The sequence below is a fragment of the Arctopsyche grandis genome, chromosome 8, assembly GCF_051622035.1.
Source record: "Arctopsyche grandis isolate Sample6627 chromosome 8, ASM5162203v2, whole genome shotgun sequence".
Lineage (NCBI taxonomy): Eukaryota > Metazoa > Arthropoda > Insecta > Trichoptera > Hydropsychidae > Arctopsyche > Arctopsyche grandis.
In genome coordinates, this window is record NC_135362.1 from 3,741,848 (window position 1) to 3,761,674 (window position 19,827).

Below are 19,827 nucleotides of genomic sequence, written 5' to 3' on the forward strand. Positions count from 1 at the left end.
GCTAAAACCGGTAGTGGTGATTTAGTATCAACATGGATAATACGAGCTTATAAGCGCATCTACGCCGTGCGAGTTGCGCGTATGGAAAACGACGCGCCTATACGCGCCTACATGCACTTCAAAAAACGAGATTATACGCGCGTATAAAACGCTAGTCCAAAACCGCCTTAAGGCTTAATTCGCACGCGACTTTAAAAAACGTTGCGTTAAAACTCGGCGTTGGCGCTTTTATAACGTTCTCGATATGATTGTTCATACGAACGCTTTAAAATCACTCTTGTTTCGTTTCTCGCTTCAGTAAGACGTGGAAATGGTTTCTGCTAAATTAATAGCAATAGCGATTTGTGTTGCTAGAAGACGAAAAATAAAACAAAAGGCATTCTGGGTCCATCCTCTGAATGAACTGAGATACTTAAAATTGCAGTTTGTGACACTGTATGAAGAATTGAGGCAATACCCCGATAAATTTTGTAGTTATTTTCGAATGTCAAAACAAACACGTCCGGCTGCCGAGCGAGTGCGTGGCGTAATGAGTGAAGTGCCGCTCGTGTGAATAATAATACGAAGTTTCATATGATCTATTCCCTTTAACGCCCAACGCCCAGCGCTCAAAATGCAACACTACTCGATAAAAAAGCGTCGCGTTTTAAAAGCGCTGACGTATGAACATATACATGGAAATGCATTTGTTTTATTTGAACGTTTTTTTAACGAACGTTAAAAAAGCTCCCGTGAGAATGAAGCCTAAGTGTATCCCATATTTGAAGAAATGTAGGAGACCACCCACAGCGGGGAGCCGTGCACACGACGTGCCGTCCTTCCCTGTGTGATTTCGCCCTAAGCCGGCGCTACACATAGACAAATACGTAGAGTAGAAGCGAAAGGAGCGCGGCGCTCGCATTCGCCGAGCTGTCGACCCCTGCGCCCCCGATATGACACGCGACCGGCACAATTGTCCGAGATGGATGTTTGATGTTTGATGACGAATCGGGCGACGGCCGCGTGCACTCGCCGGCCGCCATTACAGGTAGCCCCGTAGCCCGTGACATGACATGCGGCCATCTCCGGGCCGCGTCCCACAGTTTGGAGAGCGCTTCCGCGACCGGTCGGTCTGCGCCATTTGGGATCGCCGGCGACCGCAATAAAATCCGCGACAAATCTCGCATACTTATTGATTTTCAATTTCTGCCGCTATCCTGCGTCCCGGCGCGGCTCTCGCTCGCAGCGCCATCCACACAAAATGGACGCACTTCAATTTTTATTCTCCCGCGCACACACACACACACACTCACACATTCATACACCCTCAATCTCCACCAACGGCTACAGGCCCTTTTCCGGTGTCGCCCTTTCCTATCGCCGTGTCGATTAATTGCCGAAATGTGCGATAGTATTCTGCGTGGCGATAACGCACGCGAAAAACGTCGCTATCTATGTGTGCGCATCTATTGTACGATACTCGGATAGGAGATATGTAAAGGTCGCGCGCGGAAGGAACAAGGAAAAAAGAACAAAGAAAACAGACCGGGGATATTGCGATTCGACGAAATTGTATGGCCGACGAGATGTTTTTACGTTCGGCTTATTGCATTAGCGTTATAAAACGAGCAGTTCGATGCGGGCAATTCGACGCTACACACTGGACTGGTCGGGTCATTTTTGTTTGATGATATCGACGATACGTTATTTTTTTTTTTTTTAATGCACACACAGATTTATATTTAAACATTTATTAATAGTTTTGGACCATTGTGGCATTACAGGAAGAACCTAATGCGCCACAATGGCCTACATTTAACAAAGATATAAATACAAGTAAAAAACGGAAAAATTAGAAAGCAGAAAACATGGTAAAATAAAATAATAAAAAAGTAACAAAAGGAAAATAATAATACAATTAAAATAGTACATAAAAATGTACAAAGGAGAAAGAAAAAGTAAAATAAATCAAACAAAATATGAATAAAAAATAAAATCACAGCGAGGCCCAAATGGAAGAGAGTAGATTGAGATTCCGCTCATACATCACATTCAAATTAAGAAAGTAATGATGAGCGCAGGTTAACAGATAAATATGTTAAAATAACATCCGATCCCCAAGGTGGAAAATATCACATTCAGGGACTGTAGCAACGCTTTCATTGAGAAGTTTCATTGAGAAGTCGAATAGCTCTTGGAATAGGAGCCATTCGAAAAAGAACTGTGCGAGCAGCAGGTACAACCATCAAATGATGATGTCTACCACGCACATAATTATTAGGGACATAAAGTCCCAACTGTTCCAGCAACAACGGGCATGACGTATTACCACGCAATAGCTGGAGAACGAAACGAATTAACGAGAATTTTCTTCGAAGTTCAAGGGAATTATACCCAAGCATGCCCAAAAGAAAAGGAGAGGGGTAGATATATGGGTAATACCCATACTCTTTCTTATAAAGAAAACGAAGAAATGCTTTTTGCACTTTTTCGATAATAAGAGAGTAGTTTGCTTCATGAGTAGTCACCGGAGCCTGAGGGGGCCGTGTATTGTTCAAAGGTTGTAAATGCATTGTTAAAGGTTTGCCGAACAATGGATAGCACTGTGACTATCCTACCTCTATTCATGAGGATTCCACACAAACGCATTATACTCTAGCTTACTTCTAACAAGCGAGTTGAAAAGCAAGCGAGAAGACAAGGGGTTGGAAAATAATCTAGAATATCTCAAGATAAATCCAAGTCGACGAAAGGAAACGTCAGCGACTGTCTTGATGTGGTTGTGAAAGGTGAATTGAGGATCAAAAGTAATACCCAAGTCGACCATTGATTCCACGCGCTTCAACAATACGGATCCAATGGAATATCCGTGACAATAGAGCGAATTCGCACGTATTTTATTTAAATTGGCACACATACAGAACACAATATAAAAAATCTTGAGTTTGAATTTTCGCATGATCACAAAACTGCATATATTGTTACTACGTACATAGATAGATAAAGTAAAAAGAAGTAGTACAGTGAGACAAAAAATATAAAAATATAAATGAAAATATTATATTCCATATTGAGTGAGCACCACATGGAAATATAAAGCAAACAAAAAAGAAAAATAACAAAAACATATTAAAATTAATAAACAATGAATGACAATGAAGGTGAAGAAGCAAATCAATCACATATTTGCTTCTTCACCTTAGCGGCTAAGGGTAAGGCTTAGCCCTAAAAACAGTGGTTTCACCCCAATTTTGGAACAACGGGTTTCTAATTTTTTTTTTCAATAAAATTTTTTTGGAAATATATACATACATATGTATATACCGGTCTCCGTGACGAGACAGAATGTTAAATGACAGAAAACGCATTAATATTAATATTAATGTGCGCGCGCAGAATACGGGAGGAAAAGCATGTTCCTCTTGTTCCTGTTGTATCCTGCTCAAATTAAGTGAGTATTTACCGTTTACCATGCACCATTTTTTTTTGATCTTTCGATTTTCGATCTTTGCCTTCCGATATTTGCGTTTTCTGTCATTTAACATTCTGTCTCGTCACGTAGACCCATGTGTGTATATACATTTTTTTTCGTTCAAGGCACTATTACATGAGAGTTCATTAAATTTTCAATATTTGTATAATTTTTGACAAGAATTATATGAATTTTTAGATTAAATAACGGGTTTCCGGAAACCCATGGAACCATGAGGGTGACACCACTGCCTAAAAGTATTGATTTTGATTTTTAAAGGTTTTTACTGTTCATATACTATGTTCGTAATAAAAATTTTAAGTCTATTCTAATAGTTTAGTCTGTTCCTACATATTTAACACGTTATTTTTATTGTCGATCCCATCTATCATGTGAAATGGGCAAAAAATTGCCTTATTCATTAAAAATGCAAACCCGTTCAGCAGATAATTTACCTAATTTATGAATTAAGCAACGGGCTTGCATGTTTTGCCTATGTCACGTAATAATCAATTTCGCAAACTCAGCGTAACACATTTGAAGCCGTTTTAAAGGTCAACCTATAAAACCCTCAGCATGAGGCCACCCCCCCCCCTACTAGAAAATAGCACATTCAGGCAAGGCAACAACGATTTCATTGAGAAGTCGGATAGCTCTTGGAATAGGAACCATCCGATAAAGAACTGTGCGGGCAGAGGTACAACCATCGAATGATGATGACGCAAATAATTATTAAGGACATATGTAAAATCCCAACTTTTCCAGCAACTACGGGAATGATCACGTAGACGCTGGAGAACAAAACGAATTAATGTTTCTCAGAACTTCAAGGGAATTATACCAAAGCATGCCCAAAAGGAAAGGTAGAGATATAGGTTAATATCCACGCTCTATCCTATATCGGATTTAAAATTTATATTACGCCGAATTTGTAAAAATACCTATCATGTGAAATTGACAAAATACTGCCCTTTTCACGAAAAATGCAAACCCTAGCAAATAATTTGCCTAATTTATGAATTAAGCAACGGGCTTGCATGTTTTGGTTATTTCACGTAATAATCAATTTTGCAAACTCGGCGTAACACATTTAAAGCCGTTTTAAAGGTCAACCTATAAAACCCTCAGCATGAGGCCACCTCCTCCCCCATACTAATACAGTCTGAAAGGACAGTTACAGTTGAGATGTTAACATACATATACATATATACAGTAAGTAAACCAAATTTGAAAATTCATTTTTATTACTAATATAACTCCCGACTTAATCGGTTAGGGTGCAAATGCACCCTTACACAGCCCCCCTCCCTAATTGTGTTTTTGAATGTTCTTATTTGTTAATATTAAAATCTAAGGGATTATAGTCGAACCGATCTAGCATGAGATTTACGTAAAATTGTACATGCTATCGCATTCACCCCCCACTCAACCCGCGATGGCCAATTACATTTCGTTTCAGTTTCGCATTGCATTTTGCTCAAGAAATATGTACAAGGTTTTTCGTGCGTATAGCGGTCGGTAGAAGTTGACTTTTATTTTTTTGTTAGTTTTGAGTTCATGTTTTATATTTTAAAATATTTACATTAATACAATTTTAAAATAAAATATTTAAGTTATTGATATTATTAATTTACTTATGGAATACGTTTATATTTTATATACATACTAATGAAAATTTATATTTTTTAGACGTAGAAGTAATTATCAACGTCATGTTTTGAAAAAATCTTCGATCAATGTGTTTTGCCATTGATGACGTAGGAAGTGAAACTTGGACATTGAACGCCAAGTTGCTACACAAAGTCCAATGCACTCAAAGAAGTACGGAACGTTGTATGCTTGGTATAACGAGGAAAGACATGTAACGGCATACGTGGGTGAAAAATATGACAAGATTAGTGGATATAGTAGATAGAGTGAAGAGATTGAAATGACAATGGTCGGGCCACGTGGCTAGAATGTTTGAAAGGTGAATAAAAGAAGTTCTAGAATGGTACCCTAGAGAATGCAGAAGGATAAAAGGAAGACCGCAATGAAGATGGGTAAAGGAAATTAGGAAACTGTGTGGGGTGAGATGGATGAGAGTTGCGCACAGAGACGAGTGCAGAGTCGTGTTGGAGAGTCGTGATGATGTAGGTATTAAGGTATGATAAATAAAACTAAAATTAATTAATCGTATCATATCATATGTATAGAACATTAATTCACACGAATAAGGAGCTTACAACTGTAAAGTTCATTGCAGATATTTCGAAAATTTGAAGGAACGAAAAAGGAACAGATGATGCCAAGTGAATTCGAGTAATTCCCAATTAATTTATTTCTTGAATGCAAAAACGTATTAAATAAATTGTGGGTAGCAACTAGCCGTTAATTACATACATATTTTATATTTGCAGCATTTGTGCAAACTATTCCTAGCTCATCATTAACATTCAGGTGTTACTCACTGTTAATGTTTGGCGTAATTAATTACTAATAGTTGTTCTAATACGCTCATGAATAATTTAATTTTCGATTATGAATAGTTAGAAACATATAGTTCTCGAATATAAAGACATTTATGGCAGTTGAAACAAGTAGTAAGAACAACTGAAAAGTCTCCAACTTATTCAGTTTAACTTCTCGTGAGTTTGCTAGAAGTTTCCAACGAAAAAGACACGAATGCGAGCATCAAAATCAGTTAGAAACAATTCATGATGTTTTCAGAGGACATTACCTGATACAAATTAATTATAATCTCAAGGTTAAATGTAAAGCGATTACAATATTTTATCTAGTACGCTTCGTAAGTAATGTGATTTATTATCGTTTCAGGATTCCCTCGTTTCATAACTTTGTACGAAATAGCAGTATCAGACATTACTTACGAAATTGTTGAGTAAAAATTGTTTAGATAAAAAAAAATTGAAAAAAGAAGGAACTGTCCATAATTGTACATACGTATTTAAATTATTGCGATAAGTTGTCTTATCGAAGAATGGAGATATCAATACTTCGCATGCTTGGATACGCACCGATGTATGTAAGTAATAAATGATTATCATGATTTTTATACAGTTTGAATAGATGTAAAACGATTACGTCTCAATGAAAATTATACGCTGGATTTCAATGCTCTTCAAATATGTCGAGAAGGCTTTTTAATCTTCTCTCTCCTCATCATTTCCTCATTATTATGAATATAACCGAGTGGAGAATGATTCTTGAGTACATACAAACATTATATGTATATATAAAACATTAATTGTAAAATAATCGTACAATTATCCATCGTCTCAATTAAGATATAAGTTAAATAAAAGCGAACTTGGAACGGTATTATAACAATTTTGCCCAAAACAACAAATTAAAGTTGCTCAAACTTTTTGCAGAATTTCCTATGCGAAAAATTTGAAGTTCGATTTTGACAACTTTTACGATGGTTTTGATTTGAAATTGTGTTTATATTTCAGGGGAATTACACACATTAGAAAAAACTGTCATACAAACAATATTATTTTAAAGTATTTGATAAGAATGATGTTTGGTGTCTATATTGATAATGATACATAAAATAAAATGAAAATATTTTAGCTTTCATAATATCTTAGTAAAATTTATATAGAAATGGATACAAAATGTACGTCCTCAAGAATTTTTAGATGAAATGTTAAGAAGCCTGATCTATAGGATGAGTATAATTTCATATCGCAGTATAAGAATTGTAAATAGGTTTTTGAGCTCTTTTTCCTATTATGCTGTACATTAACATTAGAATAATACAATACTATGATTATTAGCAAAATTAAATAAAAATTGTAAAATAGAAAATGATCAGTATATCAGTAGCTATTAAAATAGATATAAGATGTATTGCGAACATAATTTAGTAATAATAAAAAGCATTTAAAAATCAAAATATCCCAGTATTTTGTTGGTGCCTTTTACATAGCAACTTTGATATTTAACTTATTCTTTTAACTTTTAACTTTTAACATATTCTTTTAAATGTGCTATGTCCCTTCTAAAACAAGCTCTTTTTGACGAATAAGTAACCATTTCCTCATTTTTCATATTATATTTTAGTGATAAATTTGTAATAACAAATATGTACATAAGTAAAGATACTCCTGAGAAGTTTCCTGTTGCCTTTTGAAAGAATGTGAACACTATTTTCAGCTTTTTTTTATTCTGTTTGTGATGAATACTTTCATTTTCCTCAACCTAGCTCTCGACCTCAAACGCTACTCTTTTATTTGAGATAAAACTCTCACTCCTTCCTCAAAAATCAAAAAATCTACTTTTATCTCGAAACTTAAAAAAAGTTCTACAGCTGAACGAGTGGCAGCTTGGTGATTTTAGAGTTGATAATTCGATGCGACCCAGCCTCGGACACCAGACCATCTAATCTAGCTCAGATCGCGTTTAGCGGTGCGACACAATGTCGAATTCGCATCGGCGCACGACGCGTGCGTCACGTTTCCGCGAACGACATGCAAAAATTAATTTGGGTCGCGTCTACACTCCTCGATAAGATTAATTTGGCCGAGCGAGCTAGAGCTATACGTGCCACGAAACGTTTGTACATTTCAGCGAGGAGTATGTGTGTGCAATTTTATTTGACGAGCCGGTGAGTCAAGTCGCGTCAACCGGACCAGTTTGTGCGTCATACGCTGCAACCGCAACACGATCTGCTGTCTGTGTCGTACAACACAGAACAATATCACCGGCCTGAGAGACGACGGCTCCAGATTGTGACAGTGCTCCTCCGAAAGAATAATCGAGAAGAACGACCCGCTCCCAGAGGCGGTGTGGGTAAATCGATACGTTTTCGGAATCGTGATGGGTTTTTGGCGAGGATCGCAGGTGCTCGAATTTGGACCGGACTGTCCAGTTTTTGAAATGGCCGGTGCCGATAAAAAAATGTGAACGTCGTTCGGTCTCGAGATCGTTTCATTAACCCTGAAGTGGACAGATTAGCGGTGCGTCTGGGAACCGACTACAATAGTGGGTGTGACGTGTTCAATTGAAATTTCAAATGGTGCAACATCGTGCAAGACGAGGCAGTTGTGTGGCATAGTCGATGACCTGTTGCTAGAACTAGCATTGCAATCGCTCACCAAGCGATTTTAGCAAAAAATAAATAAACAAGTTCAAAGTCGTGCAACGCAACGCATCTCTCACTTTTGCTCGAAGGATTCTAACACTGCCCTGCTTGAAGCTTCCCATTTCACCAGTATTGCCAGCTTCTTATTCGTGGAGGTATGTTTATTTGTAGACGTGCATACAACTCTGTTGTACACAATAGACTCTATTGTAGCTATTCAGTGAGAGTTTACACCGGTACTATTTGCTATTTGAACGTTGTCGTGCAGGTCAGAATCATTTTAGATGTGTACCTCAGAAGTGCTCACCTGGGTCAGTTCCCTATTCAAAAACTCGTTTAGAAAAGATTATGTATTTAGCGATTGAGCATTGGATTATAATAATTATGTACTTAAGGTTTCACCCTTGAATATTTGTACTTGGTAAATTTTATTTTATATATGTATATATTATAATTTTTGTCATTGTGACATTAAAGGTTGCCCAAATACGTCATTAAATTCAAACTAACTGTAACATATGACGTAATGTATGCAAACTTTTTCCGAACGGTAATGAGGAGAGTGAACCGATTTTATATGGAACACTCTTAGCAAAAAATTGGTAGTAAACTCTGATAGGTAACGGTCAAAGTTGAATTTTTAATAACCCAAAACTGACTAACAGAAAAAAAATCGACCCAAAACCTTAGTTAATACGCTACCCACTAAGCTTTATTCCAGCTAGGGATTTCAAAACTGGTATACCGGTAATTCGGCAAAATTTCGCCATCAGTAAATACCTGTAACGTTAAAATTTTAATTAAGTACATATACAGGCACATTATTGCATAATATTAGATTAAAAGCGATGCAAATGGCGTATTGTGGATTAGGTTGTCTGGAATTTGTTTATTTTCAGTATCAAATGTGGCAATTTCAAATTGATAAAATCACTGGAAACACAGACAAACCAAATCGTAATAAATGCAGTCAGACGGTTGTTTCAATTATGATCGAAACTTTCAAATAGTCCAAACTTAAAATAAATAATTATGATAGGGTAAAATAAAAATATTATTACGAATTTATTTTCATACATTTATATGACATTATTCACCTGATATATATTTTTAATTATTTGCGATTCAATCTAGGTTATCGTTTTTAGGTAACGTAACCTCGTACAAGTTATCTAATCCACGAATTTTTATTTTTATTTACCGGTAAATACCAGTATATCAGTGGTAGGAAAAATAATTTACTGTTTACCGGTTTATGAAATTTGACGGTAAATTGCAATCCTTAATTCCAGTTCAAGATAAATATTGAGGCGCAGACACACAGAGTCGTACGGCACGGCCTGCCTAGGTAGACTCCAGCTGTGCCTGGGCGTATCTTATGTCATTGTTAATTCGTACGATCTTATTAGTTATTACTTCGACAAGTTTCTCCTACATTTCTTCAAATATGTCAAACCTATGTCAATATGTACAAGGAAAATATATCACCGAAAACACTATTGGGGGCGAGTTTTGGCCTGGTATAGAACAGGCGTGCTAGCGTTTGTTTTACATGTGCAAAACTATCTAAAAAAAAAAACACGGCCCGTATTACTACATGTGTCAGCCCCCTTAGATGTACATATGTAACTATTTATTTAAATACCTACTAAATTATCATCGGTATCGTTGATAAAAAATGCACCAAGGAGAAAAAATGCCCAATTTTATAAAATTTGCGTAAAAAACGACACCTACAATTTTAATCACACTTTGTCAGCTGCCCATCAGCTTTTTTTGACGATTTTATGGGAAAATCGTATAAGAATGAGTCAAGGACTCATGTATGATGTCTGAAACACATTACTTACATTTACATTTACACATTACTTATTTAGTATGTAGATGTGTATCATATACTACTGCTTATTGGCGAATCCTTGTGCATGGTGCATAACTTAGTCTTCGAGTGTGCTTGAGTGATCTAAATCCTCAATAAATACAATGAATCATATCAGCCAAAACCCAAATGATATACAGTGTCTATTGTGCTTGAGTGAAAGTGAGGTTAAGATGTATTTATTTATTTTAAATAAACTTACACATACAACTTTCAATTTTTAAATTTTGAAAATTGAGTTGTAAAAGTTGATAATCACTGGTTTAAAATTAAACGCCGTTTCTAAACGTTAAACAGATCGCTCTTGTCCGATTTTTTAATTTTATCAACCGGTTCGGGCGAACCGAGTGGGCGCAGAGTGGACACCCCTGTGTTGTTCCACTAGTGAATTAATTTGCGTAATTACCACCCCGGCGTTGATTCTTCTCAAACTTTTATTATAATCAGTGTTATCTGTGTATTAACATATGTATATGAATATACATATGCATAATTGAAAGTGTGTTTGCTTTGCATCATATTACATATGTACAATATAATCATATTATATTATATAATATTTTTCCAGGACTAATATTTATTTATGACATTTCACATTAAGTCCAACATGCATATGTACGTAGATAGATACATACATATATGTATCGGTATGTATTATGATATACATACATATACATATAAATATACTCTATATCAATAGATTCGCCATGATCTCCGAAAGACATTACTAAAGTACAAATTATATGTATGCGTGTATTTATATATTATTTTTCGGACTTAATAATAAATGTACATGTGGATGTATTTATACGTAGGTATGTACAAATGTACAATGTATGTACACTGTATTTTTATCCTAACAAAGTACATATGTCTTGTAAATCTTCATTTGGTAAAAAAACTGTGTAAACTTTTATGACCAAGTCCATCTAAATTTTTAAAACCAAAACATTTAAAAATAAGTTCAAAAAAGCACGATAAAACATCTATTCATACTAGTACAGCTTGTATCGGCAACTGCACGTAGCCGGCAGTATGAAAAACATTATTTGGCATATTGTATATGGACACATTCATGTCTAACGTATCGTAGACGTAACAGCAAGTAGCAGCAGTAGCCGACAAAATCTATTCACGGTGACTGTATAGTAATACAGTCACCGTAACGTATCAAGCAACACCGGTTTTCTTTGCCCACTGTGGAGATATTTACACACGACGTGACTTCATGGTAGTGAGTGCACGCGTACTAACGAAGGTGTGCATTCACATATGAATATTGAATATTGTGACTATATTGGCCAAAAAATGTCTGGAAGTGTCGAAATCAGCGTTGCTGTATAGTATGAATAGAATCTGTCGGTTACGTGCGCTGCTGTGCTGTGATGTAGCCTTGAACTGCTGGATAAAATGTAAAGGTCGCAAAGTTAATAATAATTTAATATTTAATTAATCTGTTTAAAAAAATATCTTTTGTTGTACATAATATACCGCGTCTCTTTCCGCGATATACGATTCCAAGGGGAAAAAGATACTGAGCACAGTGTTAACAGCGGGTACTACGTACCAGGGGCGTCATTTCAGCAAACCGCAAAAGCCAAAAAACTGTAAAAATTGCGCATTTTTTTAACCGCTCATATCTCGTAAACGATCGCAAACCAACAAAAATCATTATCACATTCAAATTCAGTGGGTCAAACTTAGTAAAGATTGATTAGTCTCCACTCCGGTATTTTTTTGTTGTTGCTCAGTGTAATCACTAGAGGTAGGATAGTCACAGTGCTATCTATTGTTCCATTGTTGTAAATCAATCCGATGAAATATCATCGATTGCATTATAAGAATAATTTTTAAAATTTATATTCATATAATCAAACAACGACTTAAAACCGTAGCCTTTTTGTTTCGAGTCCCTGCTTTATTCTTTCGTAATATTAATATTTATATACTAATATACAGATTAAACATCAGGCCCATTATGACGTAACATTTTGGAGACATACGAAACTCAAATAAAAAAAATGTTTTACTATTATAACTAGACACCGGATAGTCACAGTGCTATCCATTGTTCCATTGTTGTAAATCCTTTGTAAAAAAGGTTCGGCAAACCTTTAACAATGCATTTACAACCTTTGAACAATACGCGGCACCTTCTGGGTCCGGTGACTAGTAATCACCGAACCCTTTGAGCAGTGGTGTTACCCCAATTTTGGAACAACGGGTTTCCAATTTTTTTGAAAATATATACAATATTTATTTATTTATTTTATTGTCACAAATCAATACACACTCGCCATTACAGATTTGCTCCAATGCGACGGGTGTACGTTAATGAAATACATAAACAATCAGAAATCAGAAATACAGTAATACATACATATACAATCAGAATATATAGAATATAACAATTAATCAGAAATAATAATCATAGTGACATATATGGATTTCAGATTACTGTGTATAATTAATACAAATTATACACAGGCAGATTTTTGTGACAACAGGATTAGATTTTAATACCAATTTTCAGGAACCGTTTCAGCAATGATCAGATAAAATTGGCAAACTCTGATAGAGAAACGATCGATTTGGAGTCACAAAACCCCCAAATCTAACCAGCAGTGGCGAGGACACGAACCTATGACCTCAGTGATGCTAAATATATACGCTATTACTAAGCCAAACTGCTAATGTACATTTATTTTCGACCAAGTCACGATTACATAAAAGTTCATTAAATTTTCAAGATTTGTATAATTTTTGACAAAGATTATATGAATTTTTAGATTAAATAACGGGTTTCCGGAAACTTTTGATTTTTAACAACGGGTTTCCGGAAACCCATGGAGGAAACCATTAGGGTGAGACCACTGCCTTTGAGTCACCCTTTATTAGTAATCCAACATCGGAGTCCAAGCATCTTGCAGTGTGTTAAAGTTGAACTCGATTTAAACTTTGCATGTTATGGAAATGAATAGGTGGCGCAGGATTGTCAACCCCTGGCGTGCACTCTCACATAAATTGCATCAAAAATTTTCAAAAGGAAAAACACTCGACGTTTTCATCGTGCGCTTTTCCCGAGCAAAAGTGTGGCACACACGCAGCGCCCGGCCGTATCGGTGTGCATCTTGCAGTGTGTTGGGCATCTGCATTGTGCAGCGTGCAGAGTGCAGCGTGCAGCGTGCATCGGTCTTCTAGCAGGTGACGGATGGTGTGTACATATGTACGTGTACAAGTCCATACATTCACATGTGTGTCCGGTGCGCCATTTCGTGCGTCCGCGCCAATTCGGCTGCAGTAAGATGGCGCCGCATATCGACTGCCCTCTGCCTCTCATCTACACCGCTGACACCCAACACCCAACACCCATATAACCGTTCGCCAATCCCACCTCCTGCCATGCAACACTCGACCTACGCGCACACTGACGTACGACTGACAATCGTATACAAGACGTACGTAATAATCGGGGATTGATTGCATTCGTGTGGAGCAGGTGTCGGTGCGTGTGACGCTCTCCCTCTCGCTCTAGCGCCCGTCGAATGGCACACGTGCGAGAGGGACGCAGCTGCAGTCGCCCCACACACGCTAATTGTTGTTTACGGGCCACCTTTCTTTTTTCGGCGATCAGATATCGCTCTTCTCGTTCGATATGTTTAACAAAGTCGACATTTCGACGTTCGAATTCGTCCGCTACCGATGCCTCGAGTAAATGAACTCGTACACGCGTGCACTCGGGAAAACTTTTCCAATTAGATGTGTTGTTATTGTTCGCGCGCCTCGCTAATTAGCACGCGTAAGAGACACACGTACGAAAAGACACGCATGTGTCAATTGGATGTCGTGCGAGTTTCGTAAATTCTAAAAATACGTAATAGATTTATGTACGTGCGTTTATTGATATTGAAGTGTGAATTTACTTCTATGTGAGCTATAGCTACCATTCTTTGCCCCCTCACATTGAGGCAGCGAAATGCAAGGCGATGCGGGGTATATCCTCAATATATCCAATATTTAATCGCCATAGTTCTTTACATCAACGCTAAATAAAATAAAATTATATCGCGCGCAAATATTACCAATATTAACCTATGCTTCACCTGTATGGAATAACGCCTCGAATACTAACCTTTCCAAGCTCCAAGTAATACAAAATAAATCCCTAAAAATAATTTATAATACACCCATATATACTAACCTGAAAAAACTGCATGCCATATATAATATTCCGTTTGTTACAGACATTACTAACAAACTAACCAGTAGATTCTATGACAGAATCACTAATAACCATACTAACACACTTGTGAAGAGTCTCGGTGATTACAACAAAATGTCTATACCCTTCAGGTATAAACACAGATTACCTAAACACAATCTGCTTTAGGTCATCGGCTTTAGAGAGTCTTTAATTAATATTATGTATTAGATGTATTATGAACATTTATAAGGATTGTAAATAGGTTTTTGAGCTCTTTTTCCTATTATGCTGTAGATTAACATTAGAATAATATAATACTGTGATTACTAACCAAATTAAATTAAATTGTAAAATAGAAAATGATCAGTAGATCAGTAGCTATTAAAATAGATATAAGATGTATTGTGAACATAATTTCGTAATAATGAAAAGCATTTAAAAATAAAAATAAAAATTCTTTGCCCGTGCAAACCCGCTTTCAAGTAAGAATTCAGAAGTTTCACTTTTACCGTGCGTGCGTACTATCTACAGATGGGGTTTTGTGATCGTGTTTTATTTACAAAAGGCATTCATCTATGGGACCTCTCTTCTTTCATTTGGACCCACATGCGTTGCATAATTACTATACAACTACACATCAGTGGTGTCACCATAAGGGCGAAATCACACAGCGCGGTATGTGGGATGTGGTATGTGTGACGTTTTTTTTAGATACTTTTAAACATACATAAAAAAATATGGTGTAGGCGGGTCACATACGCGGGATCGTGTGGTCATTGGAGCGGTTTCGTTGAAATTCTATAGTAATGTTTATCCTTGCTTGACAGTGATATATACCGAAACGACCCTTTAGATTAAATAACAGTTTCCGGAAACCGTTATTTAATCTAAAAATTCATATATTTTTTGTCAAAATGTATACAAATCTTGAAAATTTAATGAACTTTCATGAAATAGTGCCTTAGACGAAAAAAAGTATATACATATATGTATGTACATACATATGTATATATTTTCAAAATAAAATTTTTGAAAAAAAATTGATAACCCGTTGTTCCAAAATTGGGTTGACACCACTGACTAGACTATATGTAAATATGCGCACATTACCTGATATTTAAGGGATAATATTTTTGGCACGGTTGTAAAATAAATTACACGCCATATGTATGTCAAAACGACATTTAATGTCAAATTAACATCTGTAAAATAGCTTGCACGATCCAATCGGTGTCCGCCCGGCAAATCAAACGTCAAATGGGTTGCCGGTAACAAAAATAAAATTTGGTGTTTCCCCTATCAGTGAAATTATAATTTTTGACAGTTGGATGATAGTAATACTGTAACGTAGAGATTAGGTAATTGGTGCTCGAGGACCGCAGTTTTATCGTCGCTAATCGCCTAATCCCGCGTTGGCGCCAAAAATGCCTCGGCGTATGAACAAGCTGTATACAACAGCCAATAAGATCTCGCGACCCTATGATATCTCTGTGCCGAGAGTACCCGATGGGTATAAATACTAGGTGGTTTTAGACCGTGCTTCATTCGGAGCTGGCGGATCAACGGATCAAGAACCATAGGTAAAAGTCAGAATTCTCGACAGAGTGGAGACCGCTAGATCGGAATGGAGGCTCGGTCGACCCGCTCCTTCCTGTGATTGGCTACTATTTGCGATGCCAATAGTATTGCCATACACTGAATTAACTCGACTTTTACCTGATGAAATACTCCGACATATACTGCCAGGTTTGCATATAATTTCGGACGGTTGGGCAGCGTACAGAAATATTCCGAATTCCGGTAAAAGTGGTTCACCAGGATTTCGTGGATCCAAATGATAGTGAAATACATAAGCAAAATGTGGAAAATATGTGGATGCGTGTGAAAAGAAAGATGAAGCGTCAATTTGGCACAATGCGTGGCCGTTTTGATTCATATTTAGATGCATTTGTATTGAACCACAAACGAATGCGTGTATATTCCATTAGCAATATGTGGAATATTTCTGTACGCTGCCCAACCGTCCGAAATTATATGCGAACCAGGCAGTATATGTCAGAATATTTCATCAGGTAAAAGTCGAGTTAATTCAGGGCACGGCAATACTATTGGCCTCGCAAAGAGTAGCCAATCACAGGAAGGAGCGGGTCGACCGAACCTCCCTTCCGACCTAGCGGTCTCCACCCTGTCGAGAATGCCGACTTTTACCTATTAATTTATAATATTACTATAAATTTGAACTTACATATATTCAAATAAGGATGGTGGAGAGGAAAGGAAACGTGTCAACAATTAGATTGACAAACTCTGATAGGAAAATATCGATCTGTGGTCACATATGATTATATATATTAGCCAGCAGCATAGCTCGGTCGTTAAGCTTCTGCTAAGCGTCAAGAAGGCGTCGGGTTCGATCCCTGGGCCCGGGCCTCGAATGAAAATTAATTTTTCAGAGTATGCTGTTGGTTAGACCTGGATTTGTGACTCCAGGTTGATCGTTTCCTATCAGAGTTTGCCAATTGTCTCTGATTTCATTGTTGAAACGTTTCCCGGAAAAAAAAATTGGCTAAAATCCTTCCTACCTACTATGTCACCACTATTTGAAGTTTGATTGATGTTTTTCAGTGTCTCGTAATTCAACGACTTGTAATAAAAATGCTGCATTTGTATTTGTAATTGTAATTTGTAATTGGTCAGGAAGGCGCGTTGGGATTTACCTGTAAAGCCTTCCTGGTATATATGTAAAAAATAAAAATAAATAAAATATCCATGGTCTGGCCAGCAGTACTGCATCAAGGCTCGAACCCGTGACCCCCCTCCCTCAGTTGTTAGACCGCCCCCCCCCCCCCATTTTCTGGTATATTTTAATTGTTCTGTCATTGAAAAAGTGGAACGTGGATACTATTTATGTAACATTTTCAAAATAAAAGTTGATAAAGTTTTTCCTATGAAAAAAAAATGTCGATAGATATGTAAGTTTAGATGTCCATAGATATGTAAACTTATTAAGAAAAGTTTGATTGTTTTTCTAAGAATTTGTAGAATTACTACTACTAGTATGAGCATGTGTACATACATAAGTACCTACACTTAGGCAGATGCTCGTGAAATGTTCTAGAAACGCATATTTGTTCTAGCACAGTTAGATATGTAGGTACGTGACAAAACAAACTAGCTCGTCGTCATCTCATAATAACCGTTCGAAATTTAAGAAAAAAGTAGTTTTAAAGATAAATAAACATATCGATCAGACAATATGATAATATTATTAAATGATGCAGTGTTGAAAGGTGTCCATAAACAGTTTTATTTATTACAGATGTAAAAATAAACACCTATGTAAACAATATTCCAATTTGACGTTAGGGACGAAACCCTTCGAGGAAAGAAGCGATCCGCCCAGTGTTTTTATTTAGATATCACATTAATTTATTACATTTACACAATAACCACGTTATAAGGGTAGAACGCACACTATACCTATAGTAGCTCAATGCTCGTGAGAAAATACACGTGTCAATCGAATATTATGCGATTTTCATTATTTATAAATAAACTTACTTACAAAATGAAGGTATGTTTACAAATGTATTAATACACTTCCCGTTGTAAACAGATGAAAAAAAAAGTTTATATATAGATCGAGATGAAGAGCGAACAATCTAAAAATACACGATGTGGTCAAAGTGTGTGGACGATTAATGTTTTCACGTGAAGCGATTTTCAAGCAAATTACAAAATTATTACTGTCTATATGTATAATATAAACAGCGAGTCAATCTTTAATTTGTGACTTTTAAGTTTGACAGTCATAGATTTGACAGGTCATAGTCATAAATGTTGAACTTTCAAAATATATAAATAGCCAGCAGTTTGGCTCGGTGGTTGCGTTTATGTTTAACACCAAGAGATTATTGGGTTCGATCCCGGGTTGATCTTTAATACTGCTGGTTAGACTTGGATATTTGTGACACCAAGTCGATCGTTTCTTATCAGAGTTTACCAATTTTATCTGATCATTGTTGAAACGGTTCCAGCAGCCAGCAGTTATTTATAAATTTTATACCAGGAAGGCCTGACAGGTAGACCCCAATGCGCCTTCTTGCAATACAGCATTTTTATTTATTATACTAGTCGCTAAATTACGATTCACTGACTTAAACTCGCAATTTAACATCTATTGATTGTAAATACATTTTATTGTACATTAATCATACTCAAATAGTGGTGACATAGTAGGTAGGAAGGATTTTTTGCCAATTTTTAATCGGGAACCGTTTCAACAATGAAATCAGAGAAAATTGGCAAACCCTGATAGGAAACGATAGACCAGGAGTCACAAATATTCAGGTCTGACCAGCAGTTATCTGACCAAAATTATTTTCAATCGAGGTCATCTCATGGGATCGAACCCGGCGCCTCTCGGTGTTAAGCAGAAGTTTAACGACCGAGCTATGCTGCTGGCTATGGATCGGTGGTTGCGTTTGTGTATAGCACCGAGAGGTTACTGGGTTCGATCCCGTGCTAATTTTTAATACTGCTGGTCAGACTTGGATATTTTTGACTCCAAGTCGATCGTTTCTTATCAGAGTTTGCCAATTTATCTGTTCTTCATTGTTGAAACGGTTCCTCAAATTGGCAAGAATCATCCAACGTGCTGTCACAAATATCTGAATTTGATTTATGTACAATATGTAAAAAACTATGTACAAGTCTCAATGGATTAATTAATTTGTGATTTCGTGTTCTTCAGCCTCTCGAAATACAGTGATTTATGTAAAAAAAAATGCTGCAATGTTTGTAATTAATTGTCTAGGAAGGCGCATTGGGGTCTACCTGTCAGGCCTTCCTGGTATATATCTATGTAAAATAAAAAATATGTCCAATTTAAATTAAATTTAAAATATCTTTCCAATTTGTATTTAATTCCGTGGAATTAAATTTATAACTCATCATATGACAGTTGGGAAGGTTCGACGACGATTGAATGAACGATGTTGTGTCTAAAAACGGAACAATTTAAAACACTCGTTGAGATGCGATGTTTATATTTAGTTATGGTCGATATTGATCGAATAACCTTTCGACCTACATGTGAGTTTTTTTAGCACTTAAGATGGCCGCAAGTGTGAAACAAATAGACAGCAAAACAATAGAATTTTCCTAATCTCAAAATCTAGTGGAACTATCGCTGGAAACTGTAA

General features: G+C 36.5%; 1 protein-coding gene across 1 annotated transcript in view; it reads left to right on the plus strand.

The window, feature by feature from the left end:
- The first annotated feature begins 8,145 nt into the window (after positions 1-8,145).
- The window catches only part of LOC143915309 (uncharacterized), an 88,469-nt gene continuing 76,787 nt past the window's right edge, over positions 8,146-19,827 (plus strand). The window contains exon 1 of the mRNA XM_077435879.1: positions 8,146-8,695. The gene's annotated coding sequence lies outside the window, so the exon portion shown is untranslated. The remainder of the gene's footprint in view (positions 8,696-19,827) is intronic.